Source organism: Athene noctua, chromosome 1 (genome assembly GCF_965140245.1).
Source record: "Athene noctua chromosome 1, bAthNoc1.hap1.1, whole genome shotgun sequence".
Classification (NCBI taxonomy): Eukaryota; Metazoa; Chordata; class Aves; order Strigiformes; family Strigidae; genus Athene; species Athene noctua.
This window is the reverse complement of record NC_134037.1, coordinates 93,169,621-93,197,416: the sequence shown is the minus strand read 5'-3', so window position 1 is coordinate 93,197,416 and position 27,796 is coordinate 93,169,621. Positions and strand designations below refer to the sequence as shown.

The 27,796-nt window shown below is 41.2% G+C and overlaps 1 long non-coding RNA gene across 1 annotated transcript in view; it reads right to left on the bottom strand.

The window, feature by feature from the left end:
* LOC141956381 (uncharacterized) overlaps positions 1-27,796 on the bottom strand; it is a 41,087-nt gene that overhangs the window by 1,574 nt on the left and 11,717 nt on the right. Inside the window, exon 2 of the long non-coding RNA XR_012632901.1 lies at positions 3,506-3,594. This is a non-coding gene — a long non-coding RNA (uncharacterized LOC141956381). The remainder of the gene's footprint in view (positions 1-3,505; positions 3,595-27,796) is intronic.

Genomic DNA, 27,796 nt, shown 5'->3' with positions numbered 1-27,796 from the left:
ATGTGTTGTTAATAAACCAAAAAAAAAAATTTTATTGAATGAAATGGCTTGAAAACAAGCCGAACTTCCAAAATGGAAAGGAAGATACATTTTTTCTTCTTTTTCTGAAGGCATCCGACTGTGCAGGAATGCTTTGTTGAAAATTTAAAGACGGACAAATAATCAAAAACTTGGTGGAGCATGGAGCAGCAGACTGTATTAATTAACCACAATTATCTTTGCAGCACTATTTGGTTTTGCATGGTCACAAAGTATATTAATGCATATTGTATCTAATCCTTCTATCGTTAGATAGACAAAACTCCAGACATCAGGAATTTGGTTTGGCTAAGTCAAGCACAGTGAGTTACTTCAGATGCTGATATCTGTTTCTTAAAAAGAATCATTGTTACTTTTTCCTGTATATTCTATAGCTGTACTGACTGAGGCTCAGATCGTGTGGGCGTGCTCAAGGAAAACCTTCAGACAACACCCAGATATTGCAGAAATTTATAAAGCTGTTAATGAGGCTTTGCCTGGGTGTGTTGCTGTATCTGCAGCTGAACTGGGTCAGAGACTGAAGCTCCTGGGCACCCTCCCAGCTGCTCACTGTTGATTTTTCTTTTTTTCTCCTGCCAGAGGCTACCCAACTCTGAGATCTGCTTCTGTCACTGCATGCTTAGGTTGACATTGTGAAATTATGCAGTTGTCATTCTCATGATTGCTTCATCATTGATACCTCTCAATAGGTACTTGCTTAATGGATAGGATCCCATGTGTATTTCTCTTAGGTCAGGGATAGTCATTAGATTTTTAGTTTTTCACGTGTGGTAAGCGAAGTGGAGTGAGCTTGCTGACCAGTGTGGCTAAGTCTGCTGGAGGAGTCCAGAGGTTATAGCAGCAGAAAGTCATAAGAGGCACTTCTTGCCTAGAGGGGCTGGTGACATCTCTGGGTATGTGAGCCCCTCTTGAGCAGCCCTCCTGAGAAATGGAAGCCTCTGCTCCACTTCGCTGGGCTAGTCCTTATTCTCAGACTCTGCTGTGCCATAAATGCAGACCCCCTCAGATGCTAACCAAAGGCAACCTTTTAGTCTAAGTCTGGCACACGACAGGATAGGTGTTAAGGAACAGACACAGATAGGGTTTCACTGCATTAATGCATGTGGCAGGGTTCTCCAGAAATCTAACAAACTGAAAGTGGGGGACGAGGTGAGAAGAGGCCAGGGAGTTTTGGCAGCCTGCCACAGCAAGCCAAGTGTTTGCTGTGTGTATGTCATGGGCAGATCCTCTGCAAAGGTCACAGCAAGCTAAACATTACAAATCCTAAAAGGTCTTTGCACAATTAACATTTTAAAAATAATATATATTATATAAACTGCTGTGTTTTAAAGAGGTCAGGAACAGAAGGTAGCCCGCAGCCAGGAATATGCTAATTAAGGTATATAACAGAAATACTAACCAAGTGACCTTAGGGGTGGAAAAGAGGCAGGAGGAAGGGGGAAGGCATGACATAATCCCCTTAGTACCATGTTATACTCCAGTGCCCTTAAAAATGGGACAGACAGGCAGGGAGAGAGCAGTCCTGCCATCCTGACTGGGAAAAGCTGGATCCACTGAAGGCAGCGGCTCTGCATGGGCCTAAAAGCCACATATAACATCTCTGATGAGCAGCCACCAGCACACACCACCCTGGGGTACACAGTGCACAGTGGCCTGCAGCCTCATGAGCCCGTGGAGACCCTAGAGAGGATGCTTACCACATGTAGTTTGGGTTTAACTACAGTAGTGGGGTTTGCTTTACTTTTTGCTACCTTTGTATTACAGATTGATGGTTTGAAGTAAGCTTCTTCTTTTAGCCTCAGTTTAAGGGAAAATCTGACTGTAAGTAACCTCACACAATAAAGCACTCTGTTCCTGTGAGCGTGGCAACGTTTAAAACTTTTCCTGTAACCATCCTCCCTATCTATATTTTTCATGATACTGTAATGATAATATAGTCAGCCTCCTCTTAGTCACACAGGCTGTTTGGGAGATGGTATCTCTGGGTCTGAGGTGAGGGAAGCATCTGCCAGCAGACTGCTTTAGCCAGGAAAATCCTCTGGCACACAGGGTGATCCAGGAGTCTGCCAAGTAAAGAGCACTATGAGGGAGTTTGTAATGAAGCAACATAGCCTGCACATACTTCTTTACCTCTGTTTTCTTGCTGCTAAGAAGGATCATCCTTATGTTATGGCCCAGCTCCTTGCTTATTTTGTTTAGATCTACCAGCTCATCTTCCTTTTCTGTCCTCAGCTGATCTTGCAGGTAAACTGTGCTCTTCCTATTGAAAACCTGTGTTCATCTCTATCCCCTCTTTCTCAGCACCACCCTTGAGTGTGGCTGTGAAATTCCTCATTTGGTTCTTTCTGTCCCTTGATCATGACCTGATGCCTTTATCAGCTTCTGATGTTCAGGCTGCTGGGCATGCAGCAAACAGCAGCTTGGGGCTGAATTTCCTTGGCAGAAGCATGGGTAGCTGCCAGCAGTAGTAATGAGGAAGAAGGATGGAGAATCTTAGCCAGATTCTGTCACATGAAAATACTCTCTTAATTAGGAATCTCATAGTAGCTTGGATATACGTGCCCTTTACACCTGCCCATAAGTCCTTGCATACTGTATTTTTCTTAGCAAGTTTTCACTTATCTTTTGACTAGCATTCTGGAGTGGTTCTCAGCATTAGCAGCAGGATGAATAGGATAGTCCCATTTAACTTTAATTTGTAGTTTGAGCCAAGGATAGTATTCAGATATCAGCTCTTACTATTATCATGATATAAACTTTCTTGCATGCAAGCACCCAGTCAAAGGAATGCATGCCCATACCAAAAGTTCTTTCAATACCTTTTCTGGCATCTGTTGTATGTTGCCTGAACAAAGAAAGAGAATGGGTCTTTTCAGCCATTTAGCAGTTCATACCTAAGGTCTTTGTTTCTGGGGCACAGGAATGAAGCTGGTCCCCAGAAAAAAAAAAAAAAAGGGTTAAAAAGAGCTCAGTGTAATCTTGTTTCCCTTCATGATTAACTGCAGCTAGGGAAAAAAAAAGGGATCTCTTTCATGAGCTTTAGGTCGTTGGAAACGTATTGGAGTCATGCTGCTTTGTCAGCTGAACAGGAGCTACCAATGTGACACACTGCTAAAAGAGACAATACTGCTCTTGGATACACAAGCATATACCAAGGGTATATCAAGTAGGATGGCTATTGTATGTCTGCATGCAGTCCTCAGTAATTACTTCTAGAATAATGTCCAGGCTGAGTGCCTGCAGTTCAAAAAGGAGTTCAGAGAAAAGTCACAGCAGTGATTAACATGGACATGACCAACCTTCCTCGTCCCATAAGCCCTGTACCAAAACCTTTTTTTGATCAAAAGCCAGAAAGGGCAACTCCAGGAATGATCAGTAGAAGGCAACACTGGTCCCTCAGGGGTCCCACCACTCACTGCATGAAAAAGGAGACAAGGCCATGACAGAAGATGGGCTGGTGACTCACCTTTTTCCATAACCATGCTGCAGTCCTGGCATGAGACTGCACCTTAACTGATTGCATTTCATGTAGCTCAAGCACTGCTGGTTAGCCACCTAGAAAATAAATGTCTTGTATGAGAAAGACTATGAATTCAGACTACTTAGCTCATCAAAAAGAAGGTTAAGGACTGACATGTTCAGAGATCGATATATGAGTAGTAAGACTTTGATAACAACTGTTCAAATCAGCAAGCAAAAGGACTCTGAAGGTTGCTTATGAATAATATCCTCATTTCTTAAGGTGAACAAACTATTTTTTAATGTAATTCAGCATTTTGAAAAAGAAAGCTCAAGGCAGCTTTAAATGCTTCTTCCCTCTTAAAGCCATTCTCCTCTGCACAACACTATGCACAAGTATTGCTTATTCACACAGTGAATGGCTGTAGTTTTATAACTAAAAGAAATACTGAAAATGATTCTCTTTTTTTACTATATTGAAAAGAACAAATAAAAATTCTCATACCATTTCTAAATTTCTACTTTGGAAATCTCTATTTATGATATAGGAATTCATAAACTTGAATACAAAAATATACCCTAATCTTTAAGCAGTCTAACTACTCTTGCAGTTCACCAACAGTGTACACTTACCAGCAAATTGTGCAGCACCTTCAGACTTGCTACAGAAAAAAAAAATTCAGAAGCCCTTGGCCAGAATGATCCCTGCTAGCAGAGTTTTAAAACTTCACAGCATATTACGGCACAGAGCTTTTTGTTTTTTGCAGTCCACAGGTGCAGAAGAGTTACTAGGAGATGAAGAAAAGCAAGGGATTCTGGGAAATGAACACAGTTACAAATCCTTAAACACCATTAAAATGTATTTTTATGAAACATCACAATCCCTCTTTCTCAGCTTTCTTAAGAATAGGCTAATAATCACATGACAACGATGAGCACTTCATCAGCCATTATTGTGGCTAGTGGGGTTTTAAAACATCACCAGAATTATTGTATGTTACTATTAAATTCTCTTTGTCACCATTGATAGAATTGATCGAGTGCTGTTCAGCGAATAAACACATTGGTGAATTAGTCTTTTTCTTGGTCAGCTGTTGTGTTGACAGGACTCTTTTATCCTTTGAGTGGCGGATGGTATGTGTTGCTGCTGGGAGGCAGCAGACAGAAAGTCAAGTAGAGGGTTTAGGGAACAGGCTAAGAAATGCCAGTGGAAGCTTGTGCAATGTGTGAGAATCAGCCAGATTCAGAAGGGAAGGAGAAGCCACAGCTAGTAACTGTAAGACTGATTCTGGACAGCCATTTGGATTATCTTCCTGATGACATGGCTGGTAGTTGCTTTTAAAGATGCCATAGTGATTTCAAACACTGTTTGGTTTTCCCGGCAGTTTCAGAACCCATCTCAGCTCCAGGAAGACAGACGTTGAAATAACTTGCCAGAAAGGACAACACCTAACATCCTCACAACAGCAAAGGGAAATGCCACTTTTTCACACACAAACATATTGGAGGAAAAGGAAAAGAAGAAGTGATTAGGACAGTCTTCCTCTAAATATAAGAGCTGCATATGATAATCCTCTGTGTGAGTCCAAATGTTTTTGTTATCATGAGTCCAACTCTATCAAATTAAAACGGAGCCATAGAAACTAGTAAGTCAACCTATACTTGCTTTGTGTACCTCAGTATGCCACATCCAGCATCCCTGTAGTTACCGGTGATCAGAGAAACAGCAGCCTGTGACATTAGGCAGGTATTTTTTCTCAGCAGTAAGAGTTTCTTTCTGATTTCTCCCTAATGCTTTGTCCTGTCTCCAGCACCAGGCCCAGTCCTGGCATCCCGAGCACTGGCCCTACTCCCGTGCGCCAACTGTGCAGGGGGAATCGGTGCAATGAATTTTGCAGCTACTGTCTGTGTGCACCCGTCAGTGTCACCAACCACATTCCTGGGACCTGACAAATGCTGGAACACCTCTCCTACGCATTCTTCTCCTCCAGTTTTGGCTCATTCTGCTGGTTTTCTTAGAAAAAGGAACTAACTGTGGTCGTATGACTTTAAAACGTAGAGCAGGCATTTTGGCCCCTCAGCAAAACAGTTTGAGTGAAATCCCGGAGAAATGTACAGATGTTGTTTTGACCACCAGAGGGGGCCTGCATTGTCCGAGATTCACAGTAAAAACAGAAAACCATGTTTTAGGAGAGGAAGAAAACAGCAAGTATGTATTTTTACTAGGGTAGCACCTACAGGCACCGAGCGATGATCGCCTGATTGCAACACATGGATGAGATGAAGGGAAAACAAGTTTAAGTGGGGTGAGCAGGGAGTGATGCTGCGTACCCACTCCATCAGCTATGCCCGGAAGGTATCCTACAGAGGAAATTCTTGAGGAATAATAAGAGTTTTTCTATGAATCTGTATGTGAAATAGACTAAGATTATTTTGGCTGTTGTATTGAACCACTGCCTCCTCTCCATGTTCATTTAACGAAAAGTAATGCTATAGATGCAAGTCAAGTTCTCAAAACTGTTATCAAATATCATCGTATTAATATCGGTCTTTTAATTTCAAATGGGACATTTTTCAATCGTCAATATTTTATTGTCATTTTGCACAGATCTAAGACAGGGTTAGGTATCCCAGCTACAGTACAAAAAATACACATTGGAAATACAGTTTCCAATTAATTAGTGAGAAATCCTGGCACAAAATTAAACATGTAAGAATGGAAAAGCTTAAAGAAAAAAAAAATGGTTTTTTCCCTAAGAAAATGAACTGATATACAATTGAGAGATATCACTTGTCATCAACAGCTACTTAGTTACTGTACTGTAAATCTCAAAAGCACTTGTTTTTCCTTTGCCTGCACTTGGCTTTTTTCATCTGTGCAAAATGAATGCAAAGCATGTGTAACACCATACCCCATGCTTGTGCTCTAAAGCAACTTTTGACAAGCATCCATATATAATCATATAAATAACAAGGCAGCAGAAATTCTAATCCAGCATTTAATGTAAAAAATCCTGTTTATGTTCTGTGACTTTTACATTAGGCCATCTATACAAAACAATGGCATTAACACCACCATATAGAATTTTAAAAGATAGGAAAGTTACTGCTGCTTGAATAGCTATTGACAACTTTGCATGTTCTTCCTTGGAAACACGGTACAAAGAACACATATCTTCCCGCTGAAAGCCTTATTCCTAGAATCGCCCAATAATACATAAACAGGACCACTTAAGGCACACAGCATTTGTCCTCCACCTTGACTTACTCCTCTATTTGTAGCAGATATGAGAGCTTGTGGGTGGCCTGACATGGTCCTCATTCAATTTTATTTAATTACTCACTTGATTACACTTGAAAGAACTATTAAAATGGCATCTTAATTGCTCAGTGTTATCCAGCATCTCTTTTCAAAGCCCATAAACTGTCAAGGATTAAAAATGATGTCACTTTTCTGAATTCCCTATTCAGAGGAGAGAAAAAAATAATCTCCATCCAAGCCAAAATAAGTACATAAACACATAAAAATACACAGCCCTTGAGGAGGGGGCCAACTCTCCCCCTTCCCCATGCTGCACTTCTGCTGTGAGCAGGATTTGGGGAAAACAGATAATAGATGAAGCAGTACAGCCAGAAAGCTTTAGGCAGGAGGGAAGAGCCATGTTTGGGATCCTCAGATCCTGGAAGATGGAGGTTCACAGACACACCCGACTCCACCCCCCAGACATACAGGAACTGCCATCCTGGGTCAGATGAAAGATCCATCCAGCCCAATATCCTGCCTTTGACAGCAGAGGCAGATGCTTAGGAAAAGAATATAAGCACAGAACATACACAACAGAGTGATTCCCTCTCCACCCCCTCCTCCAAATATCCTCCCGGTTTCCGACAATCAGCAGTTTAGGGATTTCCTGAGCCAGATGTTGCATCTGGACTACTGCTTTAAATAGCCAAATAGAAATTGAAACCCCTTTCCACCAACAGAGAGATACAGGGTCTGAGCTGTAACTGCACTCTGGCCAACGCAGTAGCAGCCACAGAAAGTGACTTTACTGCTTCTCTGAATCCAGAGAAAGTTTCTCCCTGTTTCTGACCTTCACATAAAAATGCCCAAAATTCAGGATTAGCACTAAGGAGAATTAATAGCCATTGGACTTTATAAGATAGACTATGCCACCAGTAGTCTTATTAAGCAATCTATTAGTTGTGTGGAAAGCCCCATTTTTACACGCACAAACATGTAAAGCAGATGTTAACTGCAAGGCATATGGAATCTAGCCTTAAATACCTTATATATCAGAAAAGTTTGGTTGGATATTTGATTCAAATGCACTTCAGTCTAGCTGGGAACTGGAAAAAATAATTAATAAAAGATAAGTGTTGGTGTAGAAGCATGAGGCATTAGTGCAGTGTGCAGAAGATCTCCCATACATGGCTGTAAGGACCAGCTCTCATGGATCCAGAATGGAGATTAATTTTTACCTTTGGAGAAGGGAGGAAGTGAAGAGAGAATGCTTTCTTCAGGAAATCATATTTTCCTGTGCTTGATCTCCATGCATAGCTTTGCCTTTTCTTTGTTTTATTAACTGATCTGAAAGAAAAATTGTCTTTTACTTCTGCCTGAAATAATCTCCCCTCCTCCTCCTGACCAAATGTCACCCACTTTCTTTTTTTTTAATTTTTATTTTTATGGATTAAACTCAAAAATAACTGAACTCCAAAACCTGGCATGCAAGTTCTAATATTAGTGTACACACACATTCAAGCTTGAAAACAACTCAGTATGATAAAAATAAAGGTGTTGGCAATTCTGAATATGGCTGTTTGGCATCTGCTAAGACGTTTAGAATGTCCTCATTAAACTTCCCCATATTTTGTGACTTGACACAGATATACCTGCCTGATCCAGGTGCTGCAGAGGCAGCAGGCAATAAAGGAGAGATGCTTCACAGTTATCACATCAGAACGTTCTGGATGGTGAGAGAAAAGGAAGAAGAAATCACCTAAACACAGACACACTGGAGAGTGTTTTCTTCCAGGAACTGCAGCTCCCAAATACTTTTGTTGCATTCTGCAACTTTAAGCTTTGCAGTTATTAAGCACTTGACTCTAAACGGTTCCAGTCCATCAGTTACTCAGTGTATCACAATATACATTAAACTGGTCGTACCACATTCCATTCCAGCAGAACGAGAGCATCACTGATAGTTTTGTGACAATTTAGTTCCTGATTAATCCGAGTGTTTAGGTACATGTTCACTTTCAAGGAAGAAGGATACCACTTGTGTACCCAAGCAGTCTGCTTAGTTGAAGTTTACTTAGTTTGGAGTTTACCTACTCCAAAACCCGAAAGCCATAAACCCAAATGACTGTGCACTGGGGTTCCCAGCATCTTTAAACTGCCCGGGGGAGACTCGAAATTGAGACATCCAAGATCAAGGTCAGACCTCCCATTAGGTAGGGATGTGCAGGTCTTTCTATTTCTCCCTTTCTCTCTTAGTGGATAAGTCAAACACCTTTAAGGTCTCACAGGGGGTTGCAGGCAGTGGAAGTAACACTTACTTTCCTTCAATCCCCCCACCTCCTCTTTTGCCCTTCTGCCCAAACCTCTCTGCAGTCCACCCTGCAGTCACTGGTTCTGCCATCCCTGTGCAGCCATATAAAAGGGACAAAAGATGAGGCTGTCTGCAGGGCTGAGAAGGGAAGACAAGGCAGGTGGAAACCAAAATCATCCCTTTCTGTAGGTACCTTTCCAGGACAGATGCTAGAGAATCTTGCCCATAGCTTTTGGCAATTATATTACATATTTGACCTTATTATTGTCAGTAAATTATTTTAAAATCATAAGAAAGTATCACTATGTAATAAGAAATTGTCAGAGACTTTACACATTGATATGGCAAGTTAGGACTGCCAGAAATATCCACCTGCATGTCACAGCTAGTGACTCCTGTTAGAAAAAGCAGCACCACTGCAGTGTCTTACTGCACACACGTGTGTGTGTATGTGTCTCAGGAGAGTGTCCAGCCTGAGCCCTGCCATACCCATGTGGGCTTAAACACTAATTCCCTGAAAAGAAGGGAATGGATAGTTCTGGGTGCCAGTAAGGCATACACACATAAGTAAAATAGATACCAGCAATCTTCAGGGCCTCCGAGATGCAACAGATCATCCACCTGAAAGGTCATTTCTATCATGTGAGAAAGTGCACTTAAGTAATCTCTGAATTTTCTGAGCATGAAGCATGGGCAGCTTCTCAGAAAACATTACAAATATTGAAAAATTTCAGAGTATGTTTTAACTCTAAGTTGGATTTGTCATCAAGAAATGAAGTACTGAGAGCTGTTGCTAGCAGACCAAAACAAAATACACATTGTTTCATTTGTGTGTCTATTTTATACATTAGAATTTGGCATTTTCTCAGGCATGACTTAAAACCAGAAGAAATGGATCAGTGTCCTCTGTGCCTATGTATGTGCATACATGGACACACCTACATACAGTAACAGCAATCATAACACATGATTTATTATTAAGAAAAAAAAATCCTCCTATGGGAAAACAATGCTGAAAGTGGCTTTTTCCATTTCTTTAATTAGAACTCAAATGGTTTCCAGTTATGAACACAGCTCTTGAGAAATGACTGTTTCTGCCTATTGCTTACCCAACTTACCTCCCACGTCAGTTAAAATTCAAGGAGTCATTTAGCTTTACATCTCCTAGTGGCATGGGCTGACTGCAGACATATAGTCACACACAGCCCTGCAAGCACCACTCTTGTCAAGCTTAAGAACTCAGTCTTTCAAAATGCAGCAATGACAATTCAGTTCAAACAAGACGGTCCAGTAGTTGTAGTTACACCATAATGAGAACTGTCAGTGGAAGCAGCGTATTTTCTGACTAAGAAATTGATGTTCACTTCAGGCCTATGCAAAATAATGGGGGGAAAAAAACCCTAATTAAAAACTTGGTTTGGAATACTACTGTAAAGATTTTTTTAAAAACTTATTTTTTTCTTGTTTGCTGCTTGCCAGATGTTAACAGGATTTCTGGGGCATTTGCACAGCTGATGGAGATCTCTGAGTGCAAAGTTTACAAAAGACATATAAAATGTATCTCCTATTCTCAAAGACAATTTATTATTTTTAACTACCCCAAATGAAAGCAATAAAATTTCCTGCTCAGCACTTGAGGAATGAGTATCTGACAAGGAATGCAGCAGAATGGCCCCCAAATAACTTTGCCCTGACCCACCAAACACAGGGATAAAAGAAACGAGATGGTTCTTCACTCCCCTCCTCCTTTTCTGAGAAGTCAGCATTCTCCACTGAAAATAAACCAGTGTCAGTAAGTGACAATTCTGGAATTCTCCCTGGGAGTTTAATCCCAGCTGAGACACTAAATCACTTCATGAGAATGTGTCCTATTGAGAAACATTTGTATCAGGGTTCCATTGCACTGTCCTTGGGTGCATTCTTTTTTTAATAAAATAGACATTTTATTCCACTTGGGGACATCATAAAATTGCCACCAAATAATACTTCATGTGGCAGTTCTGTAATAATCAAAGAGACATGCCGGGTACATTATTATAAATGTTAGTCCTAATCCTCCAGGCAAATACTAACGGATAGTAGCAATTTGTGTAGTCATTGGAGCATAAAAATGAACTTTTAAAAATATCTAACGCATAAAAAGCAAGCAAACAAACACAATGGTTTGCTTGTCAGAGCACAAACAACTTCCCCACAAAACATCTGAGAAAGAATGAAATGGCAAAAGTTTGGACAAATCCAGTCTAATCATTGTGTGTGGGTCTCTGCCTGCACTAGGAAATTTTGTTGCTTTCCTATTTCATCCTGGCATGGATGCCATTGCACTAAAGGAGCAACAAAGGAAGCAGTAATATGCACAAGAGGAGACAGATTTAACAAACTGAAAAACATTGCCTGTTTTCCTGCTCAGGACAGTGGATACCATAGCTCTCAGCAGACACGTTAGACCCAAACTAGCAAAAAGTGATTGCAGAGATATACAACAGATGTTTAAGTGACACTGCAGATACACACACAAAGCCAAGGTCCCCAGGTAAACAGGCCTATTTCCACTAGGAAAATAATGACACTATTCTATGTGTGATAACTTATCCTGCAGGAGGCAAAACCTCTGACTTTGAGTCCACATGGCTATGATTCAGACTTCTCACCTGAACTTCTCCAAACTTCCACTGAAAATGGAAGACGACATTGTATTGGAATCATTGAACAATTTCAATATGTTCTTTTCTTTTCTAATTAAGTGGTTGAAAATAAACAAGCAGATTGACCCACATATGCAACAAGCTCTAATTTCCTAATTTTTCACTATGGTTTCCCTCCTCCCCACTTCCAAATGTTACAATTGCACAATTTGATCTTTCCTTTTTGGAAATTAGGAGCTTTCATGCTTAAGGGCAGCCACCTCCTTGCGTCCAGACCCTGGACAGCAAGATACGACAGGTAACATGTCCTGGGAGCCTGCTGCTGAGGTCCAGGCAGTGATTCAGAGCTGCCCCATGGGACCAGCATGCTGGGAGAACTACCAAGCCCAGCATAACTTGGTCTGGCCTCTTCAGAGCCACATGTCCCATAGCATCCTCCAGCTATCCTGGCTGCCAGAGAGGCTTTTACGCATGAAACTGGAGAAACAGGGACAGTAGGACGCCAGATGTCCATGCAGTGCTGCACTGATATATGCCTCCTGCCATGGCCCTTCTGGGAGCACCTGGCCAAGGAAGTCAGACACAAGCTTAGTTTTTGCCTCAGGCCGAAGAAACCCAAGTCATGTACAGTAAACCCAGAACAGAGCTCACCTCTATCTCAGTGGTCATGGCTGGCATTCATTTAGGATGAAGGAATTTTGGTCTTGGTATCTGCACCAGAGATGTTTTGTAGCTTCTTTTTAATAAACAACAGACATATGCATATGTACATACATAGGCATATATATATTTAACTAATCAAGTTTTGATCTAGCATTTGCTGAGGGTGGGTACCCTCAGCTTATTGTGGTAAACTGTACAGGGTACTGAAGACTATTTAAATTTTGAGAGAGCCGTATCCATGTTTGTGCAGGCCTGATCTAACTGGCTGTGTGTTAAATTTGTTCTCCGCTTCCTGATTGCACTGGGTCCCTTCCAAGGGCTGCAGGACCACCCCAAGCATAACCAGAAAAGTAAGTGCTCCTGAGGCTCCAACTGGAGGTACAGAATAGAAATCCAGGCACCTCAAGAAGGGAGGGTACTTGATGACTGGAAGGCAACAATGTGAGGACTTTTTGGCTTTGTATTTTGGTATTCCATCTTGAGCCCCTATGCCCTTTGTGGGGCTGAGCCTGAAGCTCCAAGTAGCATGCTACCTCCAAGTAGCATCTTGCAGGTGTTAACAGATAGGCATGCTGCTGCTTCAAATCCGACCATCTATATTGCTACAAATATGTTATCAGAATTATGCTGTAAGAATAATTTCTCAAGTCGTTTTCAAGGAGCAAATAATAAGAAACACTACATCTATGAAAAAATCCAAACAAACATAGCAATTGTTTTGTAAAGACTGTTTTTCATAAAAATATTTAACAAGGGAAAAGGAATGCATGGAATCCTTGATGGAAGGATGAGGTGAGGGTAAAGGATGCATATAAATTGAATATACTGTCTTTTGAAAACTGCCACTTCTCCTATTTATAATATGATTCAATTAATGAAATGAACTAGCCTGAACACAGAAGACATCAGTATTCAGTGACTATTGTTTATTAGTCAACATTTATATTCAGAGTAGCTTAGTAACATCTCTGAGTGTTTGGTGGAAATCTGTGAAACTGTGCTTTTAGGGGACAGAATCTGCTTTTTTAGATGATCTTGAAAGTACCTTACATTCCTCTTTATAGTATAAACAGTACAATTAAAATGGTAAAGAGCTAGGGACCAATCAATTGCAGGTTTCACAAAGAAAATATTATTAAATTCTGCATGCCCAAACCCTTTAATTGCAGTATTTGAAGATCATTGACCTCCTCTGCTATAGTTACCCTAAGCTTTCAAAATTAAAATGTCACTGTAACAATTTCTTGAATAGATTTCTGTCTTTTCCCTCTCTCTATATGGAGAATTTCCATTAAAATATGTTGCTCACTTAAGCCTCTGTATTTATCACAGAATGGTTTTGGGTTGGAAGGGACCTTAAAGATCATCTAGTTCCAATCCCCCTGCCATGGGCAGGGACACCTTCCACTAGACCAGGCTGCTCAAAGCCCCGTCCAGCCTGGCCCTGAACACTTCTAGGGAGGGGGCAGCCACAACATATCCGGGCAACCTGTTCAGTGCCTCACCACCCTCACAGTAAAGAATTTCTTCCTTACATCAAACCTGAATCTACCCTCTCTCACTTTACCCTCATCCTATCTCTACACTCCCTGACAAAGAGTCCTTCCCCATCTTTCCTGTCACCCCCTTTATACTGGAAGGCCACTATAATGTGTCCCCAGAGCCTTCTCTTCTCTGGGCTAACAACCCCAACTCTCTCAGCCTGTCCTCATAAGGGAGCTGCTCCAGCCCCCTGATCATCTTTGTGGCCTCCTCTGGACCCGCTCAAGCAGGTCCATGTCCTTCTTATACTGGGGGCCCCAGAGCAGGACTCCAGGTGGGGTCTCATGAGAGCAGAGTAGAGGGGGAGAATCACGTCCCTCGACCTGCTGCCCACACTTCTCTTGATGCAGCCCAGGATATGGTTGGCTTTCTGGGATGTGAACGCACATTGCTGGGTCATAGTCAGTTTTCCATTCACTAATACCCCCAAGTCTTTCTCCGCAGGGCTGCTCTCACTCTATCCACTCATCGCCCAGCCTGTGTTTGTGCTTGAGATTGCCTCGACCCATGTGCAGGACTTTGCATTTGGCCTTGTTGAACTTCATGAGGTTGGCATGGGCCCACTTCTCAAGCCTGTCCCTCTGGATGGCACATCCCTTCCCTCCAGTGTGCCAACTGCACCACACAGCTTGGTGTCATCAGCACACTTGCTGAGGGTGCACTCGATCCCACTGCCCGTGTGTCCAACAAAGATGTTCAACAGCATCAGTCCCAACACTAACCCCTGAGGAATGTCACTCGTCCCTGCTCTCCACTTGGACATGGAGCCATTGACCGCAACTCTTTGAGTGTGACCATCCAGCCAATTCCTTACCCACCAAGCAGTCCACCTGTCAAATACACATCTCTCCCATCTAGAGACAAGGATGTCATGCGGGATCGTGTCAAATGCTTTGCACAAGTCCAGATAGATGACGTCAGTTGCTCTTCCCTTCTCCACCAACACTGTAACCCCATCGTACAAGCCACCAAATTTGTCAGGCACCATTTGCCCTTAGTAAAGCCATGTTGGCTGTCATCAATCACCTCCTTCCTTTCCATACACTCGAGCATAATTTTCAGGAGGATCTACTCCATGATCTTGCCAGGCACAGAGCTGAGACTGACTGGCCTGTAATTCCCTGGGTTCCTTGTTTCCCTTTTTAAAAATGAGGGTTATGTTTCCCCTTTTCCAGTCAGTGGGAACTTCACCAGACTGCCATGACTTCTCAAATATGATGGACAGTGGCTTAACCACTTCATCTGCCAGTTCCCTCAGGACCCACAGGTGCATCTCATCAGGTCCCATGGACTTGTGCACCTTCAGGTTCCTTAGATGGTCACGAACCTGATCTTCTCCTACAGGGGGCAGTTATTAATTCCTCCAGCCCCCACCTTTGCCTCTGCAGCTTGGATGGTATGGCTAGAGTACTTGCTGCTGAAAACTGAGGCAAAAAAGTTACTGAGTTCCTCAACCTTCTCCGTATCCCAGGTAACCAGGTCAATTTATACTGATTCTGTATACTAGAAAGCAGACAAAGTATTGGCAGGCATAGAAGAGACAGAATCAAGTTAGCTACCTTTATGACTTCAGTAAAAATGACAGACTGTGCTTCTGGTGATAGAAGTGACCAGACTGATATTTGGTCTCCATAAGGCAACATACTCTCAGCTCTGGAAAGATGAGACAAACAGTTGAACCAGTGTTTTCTCCTTCTTAGATGTAGCTCTGCCATCTTATGTGTGAGTGTCGTGGCTATGTCAAATCACAGTCTCTCATAGGATATTACCACTAAGGAGAGGCACATGGGAAACTAGTAATTGGTAATAAAACTGCCTAGTCTTTCACCTCTTGCTGGTAACTCAACAGATTTCCCATTTCTGCACTTGATGGGATAGTATAACTTTGGGAAAAAGTTGATGTGCTCAGAGCTGTGACACACATTTCAGCATTAACCTCATTTTGCAGAGCAGACATCACTGCTTCATGCAGGCACTGGTGTTCACATTATAAAAACAGATGCTTTAATGCTGTGCATAATGACATAACAAGATCCCATGGTTAGAAGATGAATTTAGATAAGTTCAAATGGTAAAGTACACAGATTTCTACTGTGAGGAAATTAAGCAGTTAAACAGCTTATGAAAGGATGTAGTAAATTCTTCATGACTTCAAGTCTGTGTCAATATTGAATTTTTTCACACCTGGCTCAAATGTTCTGGGCACAAACCAAGAACTGCAGGGTGAAATTCTATGGTTTGTCCTATAAGGAAAGCTGAAAGAGATGAATATTAATAATGCCTCCTGGCTTTAAAACCTACCAGTTCTTTGACCTCTGATCAGTGCCACTAAGACACTTGGAAGAAGTCTCCAATCTACAGTTTTCAGATTTTCTGATTTTGGAAGCATGCTCCTATTCTTTAGTGTTTACTCCACTTCATATTTTCCTGACTGTTTGGGGGAAAAAAATACTCAAAAAACAACCCAAAACCTTCCCCAAAAGATCTGCTTAAACTACTAAATACTTTTGCCTACTTCAGATGCAATCCTTGTGTTATGCCTTCATTGTGAGATAGTAAAAAGAAATTTTTAATTGCTTAACTTTGATTTTTATCCTGAAAGACAAATCAAGTAGCTTTTTCCAAAGATAATCAGGGGCCTTATTTCAGCAGTCACCACATATTTCAAGTGGAAGATGTGCTAAACATCTCTGCAGGCATCACTTACTGTGTTAAGGATTTACTCAGTGTTTGAAGAAGTAGAATCCTAAAGTTAAACTCCAAAATCCACATTTAGTTAATTTTACAAATAGTGAATACCCTCTGACATGGCTGACCGACGTTAGACCTATTCTGTTATATAATGTTGAAAGTAGACAAACCATTCGAACTCATTTCCCCTTTGACTTCCTACAATCTAAATAAGTTAATGCATATATTTTTCATCACCTGTCTTTCATATGGGGGAGAACAGAAGATAAAGATCTGTCCTACTAAGGAATCTGCAGACAACTGACTTTCCAGCGAACCCCTATAATGTATAATTCATTTTCCAAATGAGATCCTGCCAAACCTGGAGAGTTTGTGTGCAAATACATCCTGATGTGATTCAATATTTTATTCAACAAACTGATACCACTATTATTCTTGGCCTAGTTTCCTAAGATATTGAAAATGTATAATCATAATATGTGTCTTCCCTTAATAACTTCTGAGCACATGGCCAATTTCAGTCGCATTTTAAGAGGAACAGGGATATGAAATATATTCAGTTTCTATGAGATTGTTTTAAAATGAACTGAGGATAAGCTTCTATTACTGCCCCACTGAAAAATGACAACAGTATTAGACATCATCGAATGCAAAATGATATGGGTATCCAGAGCTATCCATAGCTCTGCGAACAGGTTTGATTAGCATTTGCACTGTAGATGAGACAAGATCTACCCATAAGACAGAAAGCTAGATATTAGACCTCAGTAGCTCTACTGCTCAGAAAAGCATTTTCTATACAGTGATTGACAGATATTTTAATTATTTTTTTTTTTTTTTAAAGACAAAAGTGTTTGTGTAGTCCCAAGCTGCTGCACACCAAGCAGCTGCCTGCAGGTGCCAGGCTGCAGGCTGATTCCACGCAAAAGACTGCCTCTGCCTCCCAAGAACCACTGCTGCAGTTCCCCACTGCTGAAGAGAAACACCTGGAATCCTCCTACTTAGCCAGGCACTTCAACCCAGGAGCCATCATGTCTATGCCATGGCCTGCGAGCAGGTCCACAACCAGTCTCCAGACCTCCCTCCTAAGAAAGGCTGGACAGCTAATCACACAAGCCATAAAATCTCATGCAGTAATTTCATCCAATAATACTTGCATTATCTAATTACAACATTATGGCTTTCATTTGCTGTTGGAATTCTGTGTTTCAATCTTCTTTTTTACAAGTGAAGTTCTCATCTGCAAGCTAAAGAATATAGAATTATGCTGTATCTATAAGGAGAAGAAAGCCACTAAAAAAACCACTGAATTGAAAAATGACCCAGCCTCTATGTCAAGATTTTTCCTGGAACTGATAAATACTAGATAGACTGTAAGAAAAATTGAAAATAAACTCTAAAATATGGCTCTAATAAGCTAACCAATTTGGACAGTCCTATGGAAACTCATAAAATGAAGTTCAAGCCACAGAGATTTAAAATACAAAGGCAGAAAGATCAGATTCTTAGACTCCATATACACATAGGACAAAATATTTGTTTTGACTGAAAGACCTCCCAATATATTTTTTTAATAAATGTTTACTTACATAATACACATTTGTATGTGTAAAGTATAATGTACTCTTTATACCCTGACATCATCCATCCCATCTCTCTGATGAAAACCAATCGTACTATATGCCTTAAATATTTTGTCACTGGAAGTTCAGCTAGAAAAACAAACGCTAACAATTTTATTGTTCAGTTCCTGAAAGAATCCTGGTTTTCATTAAAGCAAAGACTAGTTATAAAAGCTGCTTTTCAAGGGCTGTGTATGGTACTACAGACTGATAGTAGGTACCTAAATGGAGCCCACGGTGACAGTAAATCATGGCATATTTGCATCATCAATCACTAGTTATTTGCAACCAATTGCTATGCAATTAAAGCCTCTGATAGCATCTACAGCATGGATATACGTGTTATAAAATTGATAATTCAATCACTTTCCTGTGATTTTAATTAGTTACGATGACATGGGAGTGGTTACCTCTGGCATTGCGAAGCACCACATATAGCCAAGCTACAGCTTTTGTGGTTCTGAGCAGGACTGGGGATTATTGCTAAGAAACTGTAAAGATATCTTCTCTAGTAAATAAATATGTGATAGTTCGGATGTAAAGTTTTGGGTTTTTTTTTTAACACACGTAAAGAGCCTGGCCCTACAACAAATCAGTTTGTTACTTCAGGAGTTTTGCCATTGACTTAACTGGATACAGAGCCATGACGTGACAAATCATTCAAGGTACAATAGATGTGTTTGTCCCTATGAACTGTGCTCCTACTGTTTCTCTAGCCTTCCCTTGCATGTGCTGTCTGAACTAAATTCTTTGCTCTACACAGCATACCTTTCTTTTACTTTCCCTTTTGTAGGGAGACAATCCTGACAAGATAATACAGATCTCTTGCAATGCAGAGTATTAATCATATTGAATCATTTCCCCAAGTGTTTTTACCTTATTTTGGAAAGCACGACCTATCAGGAGTAGCATTAGTCAGGGTTGAGAACCCCAACATTTCCTCTGTCTGCTGCTGGAAAATTCTCTTTAAAATTTTCATGCTTATTCTCATCTGAAAGGTAGACTTTATTGAAAAGTTTGAAAGTAAATATATCCAGCTGTTCCTTAAAATATGCAAGGTTGGAAAAAAAAGCACTTTTCCTACTGTATGGAGAAGAAAAGAACACCTTGTCTTTCTCTGCGTAGCTAGGAATGCCTGCTCCATGAGATTTGGCATGTATGTTATTCTGCAACATATACATGATCATGCTGGGTGATTAAAAAAACCCACCATCAGTAAGAGAAAAAAATTCACTTCTGATTGTATTCAGTCTCCTCAAACCCACATCCAAGTGTAATGAAACTCCCCCCTTTCTCAAATTAAATTCTTAGTTTCTTCCACTCTCTGGGTCAGTTTCATACAACTGGTTAACACAAGCAGGCAACCAGGCCAGTAGTATACTGATTTCAGATGGTTCTTGTCCTACTAGGTTGTAAGAGCCTCCTAGGAAATGCTTAGTGACTTTAACTTCTGCTGACCTCCAGGCAGCTGAGTGCTCTCAGCATCTCAAAAGACTGAGCCCCTGTATTCACAGCTTCAGACGTGATCACGGTTATAACTATGAGGTGCTTTTAAAGCAGTTTTCAGGACTGCTTGTTCCCTTCTTCTGCCAGGGACATCAGTGAAGTAAAGCATCAACTTTCCATTAAATAAAAAAAAAGCAAAAAAGCAAGGCTTAGGCTTTGTATCAGAACGGGGTTGTGCCACCCCGTCCTTCTGAACTCATGGGGCACCTTTGCTATTACCTGAGAGTGAATTAAAAACGGCCAACCTAGAAGATTTTATGTCCCTAAAATACTAGAAAAAAGCCCAGTATACCAAGGGAGGCGGGCCCCAGCCATGCAGCACAACACATGCTGTAGGTCTGACCCTGTAGGATCTGTGTCTGCCTCAAAAAAAAAAAAGGGGGGCATGCAAAAAGACAGGGACTGTACCCTGCAACCCTATGTGCTTCCCTGCACGTGCAGACAGCAGAGCAAGGTACTTCAGCTAGGAAGGGCAAAGCAGAGCCAGGGAAAGGGTGTGGTGGGGACCAGGCATGCTCAATACTTCTTTATTTCTACAGCTGTATAGGAAATTTTAGCTGTTGGCAGTCTGCCTTGGCAAGCCACACCTTGTCACCCTTTCTGAGCAGAGAGGAAAGAAAGAAGTAGGGGAACTAAATAAAAGCCCTCTGTGGATTCAGCCACCAGTCCACCTGAAGCCAGGAGTGTACCAAAACGTGGTGTTTGAGTACCTGCTTTGCTTTGGCTACAGGCTAGAGATTTCTGTTTTACCTTTAAATTGAGGAACAGTTGTTGGCCTAAGTGCTGGAATAGCAAACACTGGTAGGACTGTGAAACATATAGAAAGGCTAGATGCTTTCCCCTTCTCAGCATGGGAAAGAGCTCAGCCGAAGTACTCTGCCCCATTTGGACTCTGCACTTCACGGACAGAGCCAAATGAAGATAGCCCTGAGGAGAGCAATGGAAACTAATCTGAGGTCCAGAAAACCTGACGTAGAAGGAAAGACTGAATATATTGGAGTTGTTTAGACAAAAAGATTGAGGAGACTTGATAACAATCTTCCGTGTGTAAGGCTGCAAAATGAAAGGGAAAGGAACAAACTGTTTTCCAGGTCCAGTGTGGACAGGATGAGAAGACTTGACCTGCAGTACGAGAAATTTGGGGAAAAGAGTCCTCTAACAAAGAAGAAAATAAAACACTGCTTAGTTTGTCTGGAGAGATCATTCTGGGTGGTATTTAAGAATAAATCAGACAAATCTCTATGACAAGTGATGTTAGTTTAACTGATCCTTCCTTGGGACGGAGAGTGGAGTTCCTAACCTTTCTGAGATCATAGTTTGAGAAAACTCTAAATGAGATCAGCTGTGTGTCATGGTCACACTACAGACCTCAAGACATCATATGTGAACGAAAGTCACACGTGTATTGGGTTTGTGTGGCAACATTTTGGTAGTTGGGAGGGCTACAGGGGTGGCTTCTGTGAGAAGCTGCTAGACCCCACGCTGGAGCAGGGTAAGAGTGTGAGGCATCTTCCCTCTGAGGAGGAAGGAGCAGCAGAAACAATGGGTGATGAACTGACCACAACACCCATTCCCTGTCCCCCTGTGCCAGTGGAGGGGGAAGGAGGTAGAGAAATCGGGAGTAAAATTAAGCCCTGGAAGAAGGGAGTAGTGAGGGTAATGTGTTTTAAGATTTGGTTTTATTTCTCATTACCCTATGCTGATCTGACTGACAATAAACCGTTTTCCTCAAGTTGAGTCTGTTTTGCCAATGATGGTAATTAGTGAGTGATCCCTCCCTGTCTTTATCTCAACCCACAAGTCTTTCATTATATTTTCTCAGCTGAGGAAGGGGAGTGATAGAGCGGCTTTGGTGGGCACCTGGCATCCAGCCTGGGTCAACCCACCACAGTCAGCAAGGACTGTGCCATACTGAGAGGCCAAATGGAATCCTTGGCACTTCAGAGGAGGATCTTGGGTACTTATTTCAGGCCATATTGTGTGTGAAACACTACCTACTGACACTCACTCCCCAAGTAATTTCTGCTTACTGGGGAGCTGATTCAGACAATACAGTATTCCAGTCACTGATAGGGCCTCACTTGGCCTCCTTTCACAAGAGGGAGGAAGGGGTCTGGGAAAAGAAGTCATATCCTCACACCAGTTGTTAGAAATCACAGCTTTTTTTTTTTTTAGGTCAACAGAATTCTCTTATATCTGCTTCCAAATTTGGATTAACAAGGAACTGGAGTATCTCTACAGTAAGCAGAACCCTGGGGTGGGAAAGAGCCTGCTTCTTAGACAAGTTAAAAAAGAAGACTAAAGAGAGTGCCACATCCTGCACATCTCCTGTATGTGCAAAGGGGCCAAGAACCTTCTGGCCACACCCAACTCAGGTGAATCCTCTTCTGCAACTAGCCCAAAGACAGCAGGAATCCCTCCAGGAAGGGTCACCATCCTTTTCCTCCTGCTGGCCAGACAATGTCCTCGCCCTCATTCAGCTCTGCAGGAAGCACATTCTGGTGAGTGCTGCAGTTTAAGGAATGCAGGCATGTTAATTATTAGAGCTTCAAAAGATACAAGTTCCAATGGGCTAGATTCCAGAGCTCTGAATGAAATGAAAACCTCATCTTGATCTCCCTTGGTCCACAGTGCGGGTTGTTAGTGAAAAAACAAAATAAAAAAAATAAAATTGAATACACACAGAAAATGGTTTACCCGTACAAAACAGTGCACAGCTTTAGGAACATGGGATAATTTTAAAGCAACTGTTGTTGAGTAGTGTTCCTTACACAGGCTTACTCTTCGCTGCTGTTAAGAAAATTCAACAGGAAGATTTCAGTGTAATGTTTACACCGCTCTCCTTTAAAACAGATGTAAGCACATCTCCCCCTTCTCCACCCTTTGTTTGGAGTCTACATCTCAGCTCCTGCACTGTGACCGTGCTATGTAATGGGTGCCACTGAGATTCTGAAAGCTGTAAGCAAAAAAGGATCATTTCAAAATATTTCAGAACTGAGTTCCTCTGTCAGTAGTTTCTCTTCTTTCCCCACCATAGTTTCTTGCTGCAGGAAAGTATATAAAGCTATTACTCTGCTGCTTGCCTCCCTCTCTGAGGAAGCCTGTGAGAGAAGCAAGAAAATCATCAGATGTGTTCATCCTCTGTTTGTTGAAAAGCTGTGATTCTAGGCACTGGAGGTAGCAAGAGTAGCACAAGTATTTCTTCACCTCTAGTTACTCAGGTAAGGCAGCACAATCCATGACAGAAGTTCAAAATTTGGTTCCTGCTGTGGCACACATGGACAAAATAACCTTGTTTAGATTATGACTGAGCATCAGATGGCTCATTGAGTAAAATTTTAGATCAGATGGTATCTAAAGAAATATGAGGTGTCTGCACAGAAGGAAAGGAAGGATAATTCTCTCATGACAGCTTGAGAGCCCAGCCACCGTAACAGTCGAATACTGGCGAAAATAGAAGAATCTCATTCTGTACCCAAACAAGTGTTTTTCTATTGGGTGAGAGAGGAAATCATGTGAGAATTGACTCAGCCATGGAGGCATGTCTCCTCACTAGTCCAGGCAGAGACAGAAGCTTCTCCTTGCTAGCCCACTGGTGCCAAGCTGTCTGAATGTCAGAAGGTGCAAATCTCCAGCTCTTTCTACTCTTTAAGACACTCTGTTTTGTGAACCACAGATGTTAAATAACTGCTATTTCTAAAGGTTAAAATCTCTACTATTCACTGCTAGCATGTGACATGTCTCCTCTTGTGATGGCTGTAGCATGTGTCTGAATGGATTTGGCACAACTTAAAAGTCAGAGTTCCTAACTCTAGTTCCATTTCTCACTTGCTGGATGGTCTGGGGCAAGTCACTTCAATCCTCTGTGCCTCAGGTTCCCCACATGTGAAATAGAGCTAACGATACCTCTCTAAAGCCTCCGAAATGGATGACTGAAAAGTTCTAGGTACTATTATTAGTTTATTTCCCCAGCAGTTCTTCAAATTGCATGGGACCCTCTCACAAAAATACAGGCCACTTAGAAAAAGTGAGGAAATTTCCAGCAGTTCAGACTCTAAGCAGAAGGTCCAAACCTAAGAATTTGTCTAGTGAGAATCCAAAGCTTCTCATTTAATTAAAAAATAGACAGCTAACTTAGTCTCCACTTCTTGCCTCACTGATGATGACTAATTCACAAGTGTTCTCCAGCACCCAAACAAGGCAGGGTTTGCTGTGAGCAGCCAAAAGAAAAGTTAGAGGGAGGTCTCTCTGGGATCTATGAAAAACATGGATATTATGCTCTCAACACGTTCCAAAAACATCAAGGATGAAAAATTGCATTTCAATATAGCCAAGAGTTCAAGTACTATAAAAGCACCATTAAAATGTACATTTGTATTGCATCACTGAGGCAGAGCATCAAAGGATACACACTAGAGTTTTACTTCACTGACTTTAATATAGGCATTGCTATATCCTGGCTGCACTAGGACTATCTCTTTATGACTTTGCCTTTACTATCCAAATATATACATGAAGTGCTAGACGTTATTTCAATGGACTGCACTGAAGAACAGCATCCTTATAAAACCAGTAGAGGATAATGCATATTTGACTGGATAATTACCTACACAATTATGAATGTGTGCAATTGTGAAAACTAAATAATTAGATTTAACATTTACCAGTGCTGGCTTTCATAGTAGGGCCAAAACGGAAATCTTCTGTTCCAAAGTGCAAATCTATGCAGTCTGGATTAAAGAACATAGTCAATCAATAGCTGATGGTGGTAGTTGTGTGGATTCACTGAAAGGACAAAAGCACCATTTTGGAAACATACTACACATCTGCTGTTGTGCACATAACATCGAAAATCAGGAAATATACCATCAAATCTCTTATGGGAAAAAGTCTGAACCAGGCTTTTCAAGTACACAATATCTCCGATATGCACTGCGGTACTGCATCCTGAAATGCCCAAGTTCTTTTCAGTAGAATTTCCTACAAAATTGGAGCCTGTGTCATCATTCATTTTGTATTCACCTGTGTATTCATTCCAACGATTTCTAAATGAAATTTCCAACCAGCTTCTAACACTGGTAGAACTGTGGAAGATAGCTGAATTCCTTCTTCTTTTTTTCCTGAAAATAGACAGATGGGTAGAGATGCTATCAGAGTCCTGGCTCTGAGAAAACTTGCCGTTGTGAGTTCAAGACATGAGAGAAGCCTCATGGGAGAAAGCCCTTATATAAACACCCGAATGATGGGAAAAGCTTTGCCTGGGGCTCACATCCTCTTAGATAGTGAAAGTCAATCACCCATGAGACAAAAAACCATAGGAAACCAGGCTTCATTAGTTCTGCTGCCACAAAATTACTTGTTTAACGAAATGGCTATTCCAGGATTTTTGACGAAAAGCACTGTACTGTAGGCATGTGCAAGTCTGGATTTCTTTTTTTTTTTTTTTTCCTTCTTCACTAAGTGCTTCTGTTTATTAAACTCTAAACTGTGTACCTAACTCACCAAAAAACAGACTCTCACTGCTGTAAATATGAAGACAAATAAAATACTGACCTATGAAGCACACATTAGAGTTGAACGAATGTTTGAGCAACCAAGTCATGACAAAATTCTACTGAGAACAACAAAGAATGAACAGTTTAAACTACTTGCCTACTTTGCCAATGAAGTGATGCCTGATTTTTAACAAGTAAATCTTTAGCAGAACATGGAGGAAAAAAAAAAGCCCCAAATCAAGCTATTCAGAATTTTCTTTTCAGCAGTATATTGTGTCCTAAATTTTCATCAGGGGTTTTGCATGCCAAAACATCTGAAACAAGATTTATTATCAGAGAGCAAATGTTGAAAACACAGTTAAAAAACGCAAGTCTATCTTGACATCTCATAGCTGGTCAACTCAGAAATGAGGCATACAAAATCCTTGTTGATTTTATTTTTAATCATGGGTTGTGTGTACACTTTTTTGCTTCTTGGAGTTCTCACTCTGGGAGAGAAGGAAATGTAGTCACAAAAGTCCCTCCGTATTCTTGACAGTAGGCACTCTTCAAACACTAAAGCAAGTTAAGAAACTGTAATAATCTGCCCATCAAATTCTGGATTTCACAAATACCCTCCACACCCTGGAAATCTTTTGTTATTGTGATTGTACCAGCATTCACAAAAACAACCTAGAGACTTTGACCAGGGTCAAGGAATTGAATCGTCTGGATTCCAAAAAAGTAAGGCTCAGCAGCTATCTTCCCTGGTGGTCTGTTAGTGTGGATTTAAACTGGTTTACATTTTTCAGGTCAGCAGGCAGGCTACAGACTTCAAAAAAACCCCACAACAACTGAAGTTCACCTCAAACCAAGTGGCCAACAACCATAAGCCTCACCGGGCTCTGGCTCAAAAGCCTCAGAAAACAGGGAGGGTGAAGGTGGCCACAGTCCCATATATGAAATATGGACATTGGTATGGACAGAGATCCATCCACTGCTCTGAAAAGCAATTGCTTGAAGGATTTATTCATTCTCTCACACCTTTCCTGCTTTTTCATCCAGTCTTTTCAAAAAAAGTAAAAAGTTTGTAAAGGGTTGCAGTCACACAGATATGGATCAAACAGTTTAGTTCCTTGTCTGTATTGTTCCCAGTTAACAGGATGACAGGAAAACACTTCTTAGCTGTAGCCAGATCAAAACTTCTGTAGAATAATATTTTCTTTATCCTTCTTAAGCCCCACTTAAATCGACTTTTCCCCTTTACTGTTTTGTTTAAATCATCCTTTTTTTTCCCCCTGTGTCTTTATTAAGGAAAGTCCTCATAATCTTTCTCTTTGCACCTTAAAAGTTGATTCAGTTTGCTACCTCCTTCCTTCACTTTCTGTGACATTAGAACCATTTTCAGCTTATTCCCCTACCATGGGACCCGCTTTATATGTCTTTGCACAACTTCCTCATATCTGATCTTCAGTTCTGTCTGCCCAGGTTTTACGTGACTGGAGCAACAACAGAATGGAGGAGTTAACCAAGCATGAGACGAGCTAGGAGAATCACTGGTGTTAGGAAGACAATGAACATACTCTAAAGTAAGAAATACCTGCTTATTTTTTCTAGCTTGGCATGCCATAACTATTCTCTGCCTCACATAATGCTCTGCCCTGGGGAGCAAGTTCCCACGTCCTGGACAGAGCTGACTGCTATCACTCCAATTAAATGCAATTTTGCATTTAATGGAGATGTTTAGATAGGGGATTTTAACCTGGGTCTCTTGAATCCCAGACAATTACTGATTCTCAGATGATATATACATACCTCTCTTCAGTGTTTTCAGATGATTCATCAAGCCATTTTGTAATTACTTGACATTCTTTTCTTATTTTAGTATCTTCTTTGGTGAATTCCACTGATATGTTCCCTAATCAGTCTTTGCCTGTAACTCAGTGGTTGAGTCACCATCCCTGGAGGTATTTAAAAGATGTGCAGACATGGCACTTAGGGAGATGGATTAGGTGGACATGGTAGTGTTAGGCTGATGGTTGGACTCAATCTTAAGGGTCTTTTCCAACCTAAATGATTCTATGATTCTAAATGGTTACTTAACACCAGAACTCTCACCAGCTAAACTCTGTGGCACTTAAGCATCATTACTCTAAGGCCCTCCACTATTTTTTAAACCATGTTGATGCACACATTTAAGCTGATTTCAAAATTTGTGTACTTCATATTCCATGGTCCTCCACTGATTTAGTCATTATGTAAAAATAACATAGTCAGGCGTGATGAGGTCTGTTGGTGACATAAACAAGGGCTACGACTGGAATGGAAATATCTATATGTAGGCACATGTTCATTGAGAAGAGAAATGATCTGTAAGAGTCAGGCATCCTGGGAAACACAAATTAAGGCGGTAAATGCTCCAATGCAGATAGCCTGGAATGTGCAGGATCAGATATCTGGGACCTTGATCCTCTGATTCCTGCCACCCCACCCCCTACCCCGCCCCCACTTGTATCTCTGTAAATAACATTTCTGAATATGAACCACCCTGCATCTGGCACAGGATTGCTTATGCCAAGCTGACTACACCCTTCCCCTGG